At 39.0% G+C, this 15,045-nt stretch overlaps 1 protein-coding gene across 4 annotated transcripts in view; it reads right to left on the bottom strand.

The window, feature by feature from the left end:
- Positions 1-15,045, bottom strand: part of Psd3 (pleckstrin and Sec7 domain containing 3) — a 372,681-nt gene that overhangs the window by 101,037 nt on the left and 256,599 nt on the right. The window lies entirely within an intron of this gene.

The following is a 15,045-nucleotide window of genomic DNA, read 5'->3' as shown; positions in this document are numbered from 1 at the left end:
GTAGGAGGCGAGGAAAAAAAGTGGAGGAGAAAAGAGGAGGACTTAGCTTAAATTTATAGTTTAACTATAGTTGTCAGACAAATGTCAAACATCATTGAAAAATCTCAAACTATATTAAGGTCAATGGTCCACGCATGTTCTCTGATCTTCTCTACCTTTATACTGACGAGTAGCATTACCTTGCCAAACTAGCATTTGGAATTGATTCTCTTTTTGCACCTTCAACCCTATAGTCTTATTACATCTCTGATATGTATAAAATGCAGTGATTGATGATAATTTTGCCTTTTGTTTCTTTAGATGGCTGAAGGTAACCATTAGGTAGAGGTGAAAACAGAGAAGAAATTGAAACCTAATGAGACCTTCCCAATGGATCCGTTTACAGAGAATGTTTTTCAGTGTGCAGTGAAAATTAGATTTTGGTTCTGTATAAATACCCATATCTCCAAGTCCAATGGAATAACCCAAGTCTAAAGGGCATGTCACTTTAAAGAAGATAAAAATTACAAGCCGTCTAGTGGCCATATCTCTCTTTGGCTCACATTCAAAGTAACAAATGCATGTCTAAATCTGGCTAGTGTTTTTACATATCTACAATCAGATTCAATTTTTTTTTTACCAACTCATCAGGCAAACAGAGCCAAAATCTATGTCCTGTGCAAAAAACCTATGTCCTGTGCGATTAACTTAACTTTGTGCTATGATGCATGTACAAACCAGAATAGCAGCCACTAAGAGAGCTAACCACAAATGGATATATCATCACCGATACATAACACTTAGTAAACTGTCAAAGCCCTTACCTTAATGGGAATGAATATGAGGTAGAGTAATAAACAATTCATCATGTAATAAGCATTTTTGAGCAGTTTGTAAAGACTATGAAGGCATCGTGCCAGGTACAGATGAACCTCCCCTTATTCTGCCTTCATTGGTCTCTTACATAAGGAATACAAAATTACTGCTAACCCTGGCTGACTTTACCTAGCTGAGAATTAGTCACCTGACAGGCTCTATTAACTTACTTCTTCCCACATACAATACAAAAGACACTTTCACACACTGGGTTTAATAAATGACATTGTTTTATTTATGCAAAGAAAAATTCATTGAAAAGAGATCCAGAGAAAAGCAGCTAAGAACATGAGACGTAGAGGTGGGACACCCGCTTTTCAATTGTCTATTGAAAATAGATTATTTGATTTAGCTGATGGTTAATCTCGATTGCCAATACATTTCTGACTGTGTCCGTAACGGTTTTTCCAGAGACAACTAAGATTATAAGTGTTCTGTCCTAATAAGTGGGTTGACTGCCCCTCGTGTGTGTGTGTGTGTGTGCGCGCGCGCATGTGTATACATGTGTGCCTATCCATGTGGGTGCTCATGGAGACCAGGGGTCAATACCCAGTGTCTTTTCCCATTTTTCTCCACTACCTTTGAAAACACTGTCTCTCACAAAACCTGGGATTCATTAGCTAAGGTTTACTGGCCAGTGATTTCCAAGGATCCACCCACTTCCCTGCCACCGGAGAGCACTGATAATTACAGATGTACACCACCGTATTCAGTTTTCACGTGGGCTTGCATGAGGACCAACTGGGACATTTCTTCAGCCCTTGGATTCATCCCTTGGTGGAGTCATGATATGTTGACATAAATGGAGGCGGTGAAAAATAGGAGATGGAGACTAGTCGCAGGAAAGAGATAACTTGAGGCAAATGTTATGGGGATTATACCTTGTTCTGACTTCTTCCTATAGTTCTTTCTTTTTCCTACACACCATGAGGTGAAGAAGATACTCCACTAGCATAATGTTCTGCACAGGTAATGGGGACAAGTTCCATGGACTGAATCCTATGCAACTATAAGGCAAAGACTATTTTGTTCTTTACATGGTTTTCTTAAGTATTTTGGCCACAGTGACATTGGGAAGCTAACAAACTGGCATGCTTTCTACATATGCAGTCTGAGAGGCTTGTACACAGTTACCTTCTTTGGCTCCCTGCAGCTCCCACGGTCTATGACTTTACATGGAACACACACAGAAACCAGCTCTTTTCCTCGTTCTTGCACACGTCCCCTTCCTTGTATTCTCCACTAATTTTTTTTGTCATCATTAACTGGTAGCATATCTAATCCCAAATACCAAGTATATATTCAAAGATTAATGTATATTATCTATTTTATTATATTTTAAAACTTTTACCTCTATGGAGTAGATTCCTATGAGTAAAATACCCTTGTTTCTCCTGTAATTTTACTACAGAATTTTCAGTGTTTATAAATTGAGGGAATTATATACTGTAACAGATATACCCCTCAATTGCATTTACAATGAATTTATGTTATTTGTCTTATCACCTAATTATGATCTATGCACTCATCCTGCCACTTTATCACTCCATCTTATTTCTCAGTGTATTTAAAAGTAGACAGTGGCAAGGCATGGCAGGGAGAATTCCTGCAGTCCTAATGCTTGTGACAGGAAATCAGGAGGATCCAGAGTTCAAGGCTGGCCAGGTTACATAGCAAGCTCAAGTCCAGCATGGGAAACATACAACCCTGTTTCAGAGTAACGACAATAAAAAAGCATGTGTTGGATATCAGCATACTTCACTTCACTGCGACATATACCAGCATTATCTTAACTTTTCAATGTCTGCTTACAGTGTTTTCAGATATAACTGATACAAAGCGAACTTTATACATCTTAAATGTACCTTTAAATACATTCTGACAAGTGCATTCATACTCCAATTAAGTTACAGAACATAAACATCAACTCCAAAAACTTCTCCCATATCCCTTCCTAATCAACTCTCTTGCTCAAACTGTAGACACAAACTCCTGCCAGTTCAGCACTCAGCAGCTGAGGAGCCACCCCAGGTAGAGGGAAAAGCTGCAGCAGAACAGTAGTTAGTCTGCAGACATTGCCTGATCTTAGCTTTGTAGGAAGGCAGCATCACCCTGGGTTCTGGAATTTTTTCATAGGTAGAACAAAAGAAAATTATTCAAAACTGGCACATGTTAGATTGTAGATAAACACAGAAAAAAAGGCCACAAAACCCTTCATGGCACACACAAATCCATACAACATGTAACCTTTGGAACTCTGATTTTTAAACTTATTTATTAGTGTCTGTGTTTGCGCATGTGCGTGCTTTTACCCATGCACACATGGAGATCACGGGTTGACAGAGGACACCTTCCCCAATCACTCTCCACCTTATTTCTTAAGACATAACCTCTCACAAACCTGAAGCTTAGCTGATACGCTGAAATGGCCTGGCTGATAGTGCAACAAGCTGAGGAATCCCCCAGTCTCTTCCTACCCAGCACCGAGAATGTGGACATGCTGCACCTGGCTTTTTAAACAGGTGCTTGGGATCTGAACTCAGACCCTCATGCTTGAACAGCAAGCACTTTACCGGCTAGGCAATCTTCCCAGGTCCAGTTTGGAAGCTTTCAGTAGACAGAGTTGATTAGAAAACTGTAAAGAGTAAACAGTAAGAATTAAATAGATGAGCCAGGCAGTGGTGGCGCACGCCTTTAATCCCAGCACTTGGGAGGCAGAGGCAGGCTGATCTCTGTGAATTCGAGGCCAGCCTGGTCTACAAGAACTAGTTCCAGGACAGGAACCAAAAAGCTACGGAGAAACCCTGTCTCGAAAATAAAAAAAAAAAAAAGAATAAATAGATACTGTGACATTCCTGATTAATGATGATTTAGATTCAAACTTCTGAGCAGCTGTTTTATCTGACATTTCTTGATGGTCTAGACATTTCACAATAGGTGCTATCCCACACACACAATGACTGTCAAGGAGACTTTTTTACACATGTTCCTTTCACTTAGTCTGACTGGACCCACATCAATTGCATGAGAAAGAATGTAGCCAATGTCTACATACATAAAGTAATCTGCCACACAATGATAACAGCAAATACCACACCAGAGACTAATAAATGTAGGGGAAATAGCTGAGCAACTACTACTAACTGAACAGAATAACTTTTTATGGTATAGTACATAACACATTTTCACAGTCAAGTAGATAGTAAACTACACGTATTGAAACAGCAAAGATGAGATTCTGGAGCTACCAGAAGACTTTGGTTTGTGTTTGTAATATGATTCGCACTGTGTGACACTTGTAGAGTTTTGGCTTTTTTTTCTCTACTGGGATTAAACACAGGGCTACACACAGGCTAGTCAGAGACTCTCCCACTGAGTCATACCCTTGCCTTCACACTCCCTTTCTTATTTTAAGACAAGGTCCCACTATGCTGCCCAAGATATTCTTGAACTCTCTTCTGTTGCCTAGTAGACTCCGTCTCACAGTCCTCTTCATTTCTCTTCACTAAAAGTTTGAAAACTGAAGCTGGGGAGATGACTCAGCAAATAAAGTGCTTGGCATTCAAGCACAAGGAGTTGAGTTCAGATCCCTAGCGCCCATATTAAAAGCCAGGTGCAGCATGATCACGTTTCAGTAGTGGGTAGCAAGAGACAGGAGGATCCCTTCTTGCACATCCATTGTGGCCAAATCAACCAAGCTTCAGGTTCAATGAGAGATCTTGTCTCAAAAAACAATGTGGACAATGTGATCCCAAGGAGGTGGGATTACAAGTTTATGCCAACACACCCTATTATTCTTCTAACAGTATACATTAATCTTTTTTTATATATCTTAAACCATTTCTATTATTTTATTTATTTATTTATTAAAGATTTCTGTCTCTTTCCCGCCACGGCCTCCCATTTCCCTCCCCCTCCCCCAACCAAGTCCCCCTCCCTTGTCAGCCCAAACATTAATCTTTTCTTAAAGACATGCATTTATTTACAGATTCAGCTAACAAAGACTATGTCCACAGGTTCAAACAAAATATTTAGATTTCACTGAGGTTGAAAAAAATTTTAAAAGGTAAGAATAATTTTGGTAACTCTAGTGGTCTCAGTTGATTATTAAAAATGATTAAAATAATACAGATAACTCAAAGGATCAGTTTTAGACTAGATGGTCAGAGAACGTCATTCTGCAAGGAACATAAAACACAACCCACATGCAGTACAAAATCTGGAAGAAAGGATGAGCTTCTGTAGGAAAAATTGAGTGAGAAGAGCCCCCCAAAAAAACCAGACACAAAGGAGATGTGGTTGGATGCAGTGGTCTTCAGGTATGGAAACCTTTTTTTCTGGAGGACAGCAGACAATTGGGCCCCATAGGGTTTTTAACTAGAAACAATTAGACCTTTCTTCTACGCAAGCTGGGCAAACAGTGGATAACCCTAAACAGATGAGTGACCTGCTATAAGTCATGGTTTTAAGACTGTCCCGGCTTCTGCTGCAGAGGGGTGGCAGAAGGTGCAAGAGAGTCGTGAGATTGCTAGTGTTCAGGTAGGAGATGGAACGGGCTGGGTGACAGCAGTGGCAGAATGGGGTTGTGTCATGCTACCTTCTTAAATTATGAGAGAGGGCAGCTCATTTCTGCACTATTGAAGCATTAATGTTTGAGTGAGTGGAAAAACTGTTTCAGTAGCAACACCAGCAATACAATCTTTCCCACCAATATTTATTTAAATACAGTTTTAGGAAATATACCAGAATATGTTGTCAAAAGTAAATAGTAAAGCAAAGTCTAGGGTCTGTTTCCATTTAATGGAAAACTGTGGATCCAATAGAGACACAAACAAAACAATGACAAAAAACCACTGCAGTGTTACTACTGATTTTCCTTGGTGAGGGCAACTTGGGGATGGGAGGGCAAAAAACGTTTTTTTATATGTAGTCTTCTGTGCTGTTAAATATCTAACATACCACACATATGTCACTTAACTAAAATAAAGATGACATTAGATTTAAACTCTGTAGATGTTATCTCCTGTCTAATTTTAGTCCTGACAATACTTCATCAACTATCTTGAACTCAGTGCTTTTTAAAAATCCTTGCTCAATATCACAAGTATGACTATACAAGACTTACTGGTCTAGAAATCAGCAAAGCTGGAAATAACAAAGTTAGTGTGATTATTTGGCTTCACTACTCTGGAAGCGGGAGAGCTGATACTTGCTACAGGGTGTTGAATGCCTGACCAAAAGCAGGATATCTGACTAAATTTTAGCTTGAATGAGTCTTTTCAGTGTAAATATGCCCCCAAATTTCATATTAGACATAGGAAAAATTGTTATTTGAAATAACCTAATTTATCTGGCTGCTTTGTAGTCATACTGGTTAACTTTGGTGACCTTTGGGAAGTAAGAACTTGAATACAGGAGTCAGACCCTAGGCTCGTTTTTAGTTGAGTATTTTACATTCTCTTTATACTCGTCTCCCAAATGGTGGTGCCATGACGATAACACTTTCTCCAGAAGAAGGTGTGCAACCCAGAGAGACGAGGCATTCTCTTTCAGTTGACTGAAATAGAGAGAGAATGACAGGAACATATAAAAGTACCCATATCTTTCCTCAGCTCGTTATAGATGTTAGACACAAGTGTCTTCAAACCTTATGTGAATGTGATTTATGCAGAAAACTTTATACAGTCTGAAAGACTGAAATAAAACTGTATGCACTTACAGACTTAGGGAGAAGGCTGACTTTGAGAACGTTCTTTAGCAAATGCAGCACTTCATAAGCCCCAAGTTCACTGTGATCATAGACATTTCTTGATTTCATTTCTAACGCTTACCCCCTGATCCTCTGGAGTGCTATTTATCAAAAAGGTTCTCTATATTTGGACAGCTAATACTTGCTTGAAAAATATAACCATAGCCTACATTTTCAGAGAGAATTCTAGACAGAACTTGCTATGATCTGCTATAAGATCTTTTGTTTGATAATCCTTGTTGTTGAAAGGTAGCAGACAGAAGTCATAAGAATCCTTTTACAATCTGAAATATAAGAGACACATAAATTTTAAAAGATCTTGTAATTACATGCAATATTTTTAAATACATAAGAAAAATGATCTATTATATTTAATGATTATGGATATGATCATAAAATTAATGTGCACTGTTATTAAAGAAAGCAATTTTTTCTGGGCAACAAGCTGATCCCATTTTAATAAATGGCTTCTAAAAAAAAAACCCCAGAGAACAGTTCATTTAGAAGAAACACCAAGCCTGGCATCTGCTCCTTGTCATTTCCATACATTAGAAAAAGCAACGAAGACAAATATAAATGGAAAAAGATTTTATTCAAAACTATCAATACAGCTGAATTAAACAATTAAATTTAGTGAATACCAGGCACTTATATTTCGTAAACAAGAGAATTTTCAAAAGAAATTTCGAGAAGTACAGAATTGCTGGGTTTTTTCTTTTGTTAAGATAATAGTATATTTTTTTTAAAAAATAAAAGAACATTCCATCAAAACAAATTATATGTGTGTTTGTGTGTATTCTGTGTGCCATATATACATATGTACCCACAGACACACACACACACACATAGATATATGCCATATATGTTATGTTTACAAATATTTCTCTGCTTCCCTAATGGATTAGGATTATAACCCCTCACAATCTGGAGAGTCATCAATTGTCAGTGTCTATGTTACAATGACAGTACTGATAGAAATCATACCTAAGCAATGTGGTACAGTATAGCCCTTTTAAAAAATAGGGTTTTTATTGTGTTTTTTTTTGTTTACCATAGAATTAATCAAACTTCATTCTGCTGGCCACATTAAATGCGTTTTCAAGAAACCCATCTCCAATTCACCTCAGCTATCTCCCATCAAATTTCCAGTCTCTATCTCTGCAGAGCTCCATGCCAGATATTCTGTCAGAGCTAGAGCTAGAATCTTCCACTTTTCCTGTCTTAGCTGCTATTTCCATCTCCTTCACAGACATGGTCCAGGGCTTTCCTCTATCATGTTCCTGGAGTTACCCTCCCCTTGTGCTATTCAACTTCCTGTCTTCTCTTTACTTCTGAGAAAATATACCTGAGGGAGGAGAGGGGGCAGGGATTCCCTTCCTGAACTATTTGACACATCACTCATCACTGCTTTTCCACGTGGGGATCTCACTGTGGGCCTCAAAATGGGCCTGATTTAAGCATGAAGCCCCTGGTTAACTCAGTGCTGAAGATGAACAGAAAATGTAGGGACGGGGAGGGGGACACTGGAAACACAAGGTAGGGTAAGGCATTTAGGGTTTCTAACTCTAGAGCATTTAGGAAGGGGAGTCTGTGGCCAGGGCATACCTCCCTGGGGACCAGCTGTATTAGCTCACTCTCCTGGTTCCTGTGCTTCAGCTCTTTCCTGGGGACTAAAAGGTAAGATCTGCTTTTCAGCTTCCAAATGTTTTGCCATCTTTAGGGCATCCTCTCACTTGCCCTCTCCTTGAAGATCTATGATTTCCTCCCTCAAGATTTCAGTCGAGTTTTTGAAGGCACAAAAATAAAAAGGCATTGTTCTCTTAAACTAATTAGCATAGCTAAGTTTTGGCTGGATAAAGACATAATTTATTTGTTACTAAAAGAACATAGCACGGGTTTAGCGAAGCACACAAAAAGCCCTTCAAAACACTGATCAATCGTGTTAAGAGTGAAGAATGGTGACATAAACCAACATAAATAATTTGGCATTTTATTTGCCTTTATCCCTCTCGTGTCAGTAAACACTGCTTTCTTGCAAGACACGGTGACACACATACCTATCAACTTATGACTCGAGACACTAAGACAAAAGGATCAAGAGTTTGAAGCCAGACAAGGCTATACAGAACCGTTCTCAATAACATGAAAATTAAAGCTTCATTTTTCTAAAGCAGCCAGTTTGGAAAGCCAATGTATCTGGTTTGCTTATACTGGAGATCTTAGTAGGTAACTGCAAGGAAACATACAGCCGGGACTGACTCCTTTGTCATGAGCTGCAGGCCTCCAGGATTGGGAATCTTAGTGCTTACTGTGGACACAGAGGTCTAGTAAATTAGCCCAGAATCATCAAGTTGAGACGATTCGGATGACTACATAGCATTATTTGACTTATAACACCGAGTCTGGCAAGGAGCATACTGATATGTATGCACCACTGTGCGTAGCACTTCGCTTTCGGAAACTAAACTGGAAGTGACAAGCAGCAACAGATCATGAAAAGAACTGGAGTAAGAAACAAAGGGAGGGCCCCACTCAGGGATTTTCATAAAATTTTGACACGAAGAATACCAAAGAATCTCCTGCCAAGACCAAATTCAACTGAAATCAGAAAATCATGCATTTGAAGAGGTGTCCATTTGAATGTGGTGAACTGGATTTTTAAAAAGTAATGAAAAACTGACCTATTGGAATTCAGAATAATAACAATTAGTGATAGCACAGAGTAACTTCAACGATAAATTGAAGAGAAAGCCTTCTTAGTCAGCTATTCAATTTCTGTATTACTATGAGTGAATAAATAATTGTTTTTCTAAAATAGCCTCTAATAGAACTACAGGAGCATATAGCCCTTGAATGCTGAGCCAGCCAGGCCCCATCTAGCAGGCTGCTCTGAAGGAAAGGCATCACGCTCGAGAACGTGAGTCTTCCTATGTTTCCCTTCTCACTGCCCTATTTCAACAATGACCAACTAGGAAGAGCACCTCCTTCTCCTCTCTTCACTCTATCACAGTGTTCCTCTCCCTCCTCAATTCACCGTGAGCAGGAGCAGGAGCTTGATAAGTAGAACCGCACAGACTGGCAATTCTTTTCCAGTGTCCAAATGGCACATGGAGGTGAGCACACATGGACTCACAGGAACAGCGGAACAGGAGCACAGGTTGGCACTGCGAGTCATTTTAGAGACACTCGCAATAGCACAGCACCACATGCTCCTTTCTCACGAGAAAGTGGATCAAGCTGGGATGGCGGACAATCTGCTTGGAATCGTGCTCAAGAGTCAGCAGGTGTCACCCAATCAGTAGCATGGTTTGTTCAACACTTACTCCTAAGTAGTCATTTGCACATCCTGGGAAAAGGTGCTAACTCACATCAAAGCACTGCAGGGTCTACAAAATTCAGAGCACCAAGCTGGGGAGCAGGAGCCCAAAACCCCAGCCACTCCATTAGCTTTGGAAACTCAGAAATACAACCAAAGGCAGACATGTTTTTGCTTTTTTAGCAAGTCCGACTCAAGTCATGAGGCAGATACATAGTTACTGATAAGGACACAATTTGTAGGACAAGCTGAGGGAGCTAGGTCTCTTCATATGGTCTCCCCTAGGTACAAAACAAAACATTAATATAACTGGATTAATATATTAATGAGAGTCTGGCAGAATCACACCTATAGCAAAAATGTAACTTCCTAGAACACAGTAAGTATAGTGTAAAGATGATAGAGCCAACCTTTATAAAAAGAGCTTAGGAATACAAATGTCTTAATCTTTGCACTCTTCCCAGATTCTTGTGCCAGGGTTTCAACTAAGACCTAGGATGTTCTTAATATTGGGGCATATTAATCTGTACCGTATCTGTCCAAAAGGTTTCAATTAACAGGAATTAAAAGATGTTCTGCCTCAACTTCAGAGTTTAAATATATAATATTTTGTTATATATATATATATATATATATACACACACACACACACACACACATACACCACATACACACAAACACATATTTGTGTAAAGACAGTTTCAGTTGAGGAGGTATTTCCTTCATATCATATACATTTTTAAACAGGCAGATGGGAATGACCTATTTGATCAGAATCTCCTTCCCAGATTTAGCCTTCTGTCTAAAGAAAAATGATCTAGGGAAAAACCATGACATCAGTCTGCACAGCTCCCACTGAAATATGAGGTTGCAAAGGGGCATTGCAAAACGGTTTCAGGTTCCTTTGTATATAGAGCTCTGACTAACAGGCAGAGAAGTGATTGGCATTTACCTAACACTGCACTTTGCGAGTGAAAAGGCAATCAGGGCCTTTGCAGAGTGAAGAGAATAGAGCTGATGGCGCCTTTCAGCATCACCGCCACATGTTTTACAAAGCAACGAATTAGGCATTCCCAGAGCAGTGCTCTGTGGCAAAGCACTTCCATTTCTCTCACACACGTTTACAGTTAACGTTGCCTAGAGCCGAGATTTATCTAAAATGCTATAAAACTCAACTTCTTGGAAGCTAGCTCAGTCTGTAGGTCTGTGGGTTTTGTTTTTGTTTTTTTTCTTTTCCTTTTTTTTTTTTACAGAAAAAGTATAAGTTTGTCACAATTACAAAACTTAACCTTGCTTAGAAGGATATTTCAACTCCTGCAATTTGCTCAGAGAAAAGACTTGTGAAGATGAACAATTATAATTAATGAGTGAATCCACACTACGCCTGGGCAGCATCTTGGCCACAAAGCAGATGGCACATGTTTTCACTATGTACCACCCAAAAATACTGTGACTTTGACGTGACGTTTCTCAACTTCCTTTGCGATTTTATCAAAAACGTCTTTAAACAGTTCATTTTACACAATCGTCAGGGAGAGAATTCTTTATGTGTTGCTCTATTATTCCCCAACAATGTGCCCCTATGCATATTATTCTCATCCTCTGCCACATCACAAAGCATGACATTGTCAAGCTGGGAGTTTGCCCAGATAAGAGATGGACACAGAGAAACAAATGAAAGTATGGAACCAGCTTTCACATTCTTAATCTAAGCAAGTTGAAAACTAAAAATACTCAGGTAGTTTATATCTAACCAGATGAACGGTGTGTGTGTGTGTGTGTGTGTGTGTGTGTGAGTGGAAATGTTTGGTGGAAGTGAAGTTTAAATTAGCATGTTCTGGGATGGTCATGCAGATCATGGTAGGACAGTTGCCAAGCAGGTGTAAAACCTGGAATACATTCAATACACAGAACCATGAAAAATGCATAAATGGATGGGATAAATAACCAAGTAAAGAAAAGTTAAGAATCAACCTTCCAAATTGATCCAAATTGTTATTTTTGTTTAAGGCACAGCAGCCAGTTAGCTTTGGTAGCAAGAAGGTCTGTAGTGCCACCTAATGGCCAGGAGGCTTAATGGTAAGCCTCCAGTATCAGATAAAATACAAATGGTTGAATCCAAAGTCGGGGTTAAGAGAGACCCACAGGTCAGGGAACCCTGATTGCTCTTCAAGCAGATGAGGGAGGGGGACTTGATCAAGGGAGGGGGAGGGAAATGGGAAGCGGTTGCGGGGAGGAGGCAGAAATCCTTAATAAATAAATAAATTAAAAAAAAAGAAATACTCATTCTTTCTCAAAAAAAAAAAGAGAGACATTTTGACAATGAATGCCAGTCTCCACAAATGTATAAGCACTCTTCTAAAAAATAAAAAAAAACAACGTTAAGAATCTTCTACATTTTATCTGTTCCGGAATTTGATATAAACATTATCCAGCAAAAGGCAAAGTCATATTCTTCAGAAGAGGAGGACTGAATCACTTCTTAAGGGAATAGGGGAGGCCCACGATGAGCAGCGTTCTACAGAAAACAACAAATAGAAAATGTTTGGGGAGGTGAAATTTACCTCAGACAATGATAACATGATGCACAAAGAGTAGAAAATTCAGTTTTCTTCACTTAGAATGTTTAGTTAAATCTTTAATGAGATTTAATCAAATGTAAGGCAATAATTAACCCTTCCGGAAATCTTTTAACACTTTCTTCATATAAAGAACAAATTGCATAATCAGATGAAAAGTGAGGCCTGCAGATGAACTGATTTCGTAGTAATGTAAATAAATGAGTTTTATGGCCAACAAAAGAGAAGTTAGAGACATTAAAGATGACAGTTTTCAAAAATTATAAAACATATAATTAAACTCTTTGAAAAGATGAAAACTATTCTCCTTATCTAGAATGGGCTAGGCAGAGGTTTTGAGAGAGAATTCAATCCTAGAAGTTAGCCTGAGTTAATTAATATTATCTTTCTTGAATGGAGGAAAGAGTGGGAAGATAGGGTAGAGGGAATAGGATTTCTTATCATCAGGTTAAACAAACTTTCATTCTTTGTTTAACCATCTGATAATAAAAAAGAAAAAAGCAAAACAACTACTTAGCTGATTAACAGGAGAAAAAACACTGATTTGCTTTTAACTACTAGAATTTTACTACTAGATAAAAGTCAAGTGAATAAGCCTTTTAGTTATTAACATGAATAAGAGGTGTAGTAAAGAACACAGGTTACCATGTAGTGACACATGTCCATAATGAAATTCAGTGCATCAGTTTAGCGTGCAAACACTTAGGATATTCAGGAAACTTCATTTAGTGAACAAAAATTGCCAATGAATTATAATGTTTAATCTATTTAATCTAATTCTAATGGAATACATACACAAGTCAGAGAGGCAGGGGTCGGGGTACAGGGAGACAGAGTCTGGGGTCTAGGAGTTTAGATATATTCTTGAACAAACAACTTTGAATTCGAGAGACCATATAATGTTCCAACGTATTTTTTAATAGACTATAATTGTCAAAGTCTTTTGATGGCCTCCTGACTATAATTCTATCAGGAATGTATATATTATACTCTTGACTAAAATATTCACCAAAGTGCATATATTCCTACCAAATAGGAGTGTCTGGGATTGTTGACAAACAGAGAAGGCATTAGAGAAATCTGCTCATTTGGTATCTGTTAGCTTCCAGTATTCCACCATACAACCTAATTCTGAGCAAACCAACAGTACAGAATAATTGAATTTTTATCAGGATGTGAGTGTGAACTACAGAAGCATTCATAATGATGACCTCTTACTTCTCTGGGACTCTGACATGTTACAGATATAATGCACATTAAGACATGTGAAACAAAATCCAGAGACACCAAATCAGTGTTCTTTGCAAAAAAAAAAAATGATCACCATGCTGACCATCACATCCATCTACTTAATACTGTAATAAACCCTGGAGGTCTACGTCACCAGGGGACAGTAGTCATCAGACCATGGGACGTTGCATAAAGTTGCAGTAAAAATCAAGACAAGCTCATTCGGGTCACATTAAAAGACTGTCAAAAAATGCATGCTCCTTTTTAAAACTATAATTTAAAAATCTCTAAGGAAAAAAACTCTGAAAAACTTATCAGAGCCAAAATAATCTGCTAATGATTGCTGGGGTTAGATTGTTCTGTAATAGATGAGAATCAGCATATTTCTTAAAGTTACCATCCATTGCCTATCATATTCTGAGTGACACTTGTTAAGACAAAGTCTTTCAATATTGTAACAAGGCAGGAGGAAGAGCTGGGAAGGAGCAGTGGAGGAGGGCAGTGGCACCAAATGAAAGGGTGTAGGCTTGATGTCAGTTTCAGTGGGTCTGGACAGAACCCATATGAAGGCTGAAATGATAGAGATCCACCTCCCAAAGCTTTTCCTACACATCCTCAAGCCTATGAATCTTGTTATAATCATCCACATCCCCAGCTCCAAAGTTCTGTGATCCTATGATTCCATCATTCCATTTTTAAACCTGTGGAGTGGGAGTGTTTCTGAGTACCCTGCTCACACAGATGGCGGTGGGAAGGATCTCAAGAATATGCATGTAGTAGATGCCCACTTCACTACGTAATCACTCCTTCCCAGTCCACATGAACCAACATGATGCTATCTCAGAGTCACCGAAACACCGACGCCTTGCTAACGGCAGCACGGCAGCAGTACACACATATGGAAGGGACACAAAAGAAGGAATTTCTCCCAGTTACACACACCTGGCAATGAACATAGCGAGAATACAACATGCAGAACACGGTCACTTTTGTATACTAGCTCCACAGACTGGGGGAGGGGGACATACTGGAAGAGGAAAGAAAAAAAATGAACTCAATGAAAGATAAAAATTATACAAGATATTTCTAAATTCCTGATGTTCTAAAAATATGCCGCACTGAAAAGCCACTTGTCAAGACAACCATTCTGCGACTAAAACATGACCACTGTGCCAACCACCGGTTTCCAGAATCATCGCTGTTTGAACGCTGTTCCAACCCTTCTCTTCCACAAGCTGGCTCTGTGCAAGACTGCTGCACAGCGCAGCGGTTCTCCGATCTGGAGTTCAGGTATCATTGCTCACCCCAGTCTCACC

This window comes from Microtus oregoni, unplaced genomic scaffold, assembly GCF_018167655.1.
Source record: "Microtus oregoni isolate MIOR12 unplaced genomic scaffold, Mior012 000025F_ref0000491, whole genome shotgun sequence".
NCBI classification, from domain to species: domain Eukaryota; kingdom Metazoa; phylum Chordata; class Mammalia; order Rodentia; family Cricetidae; genus Microtus; species Microtus oregoni.
This window is presented reverse-complemented; position numbering and strand designations above follow the sequence as displayed.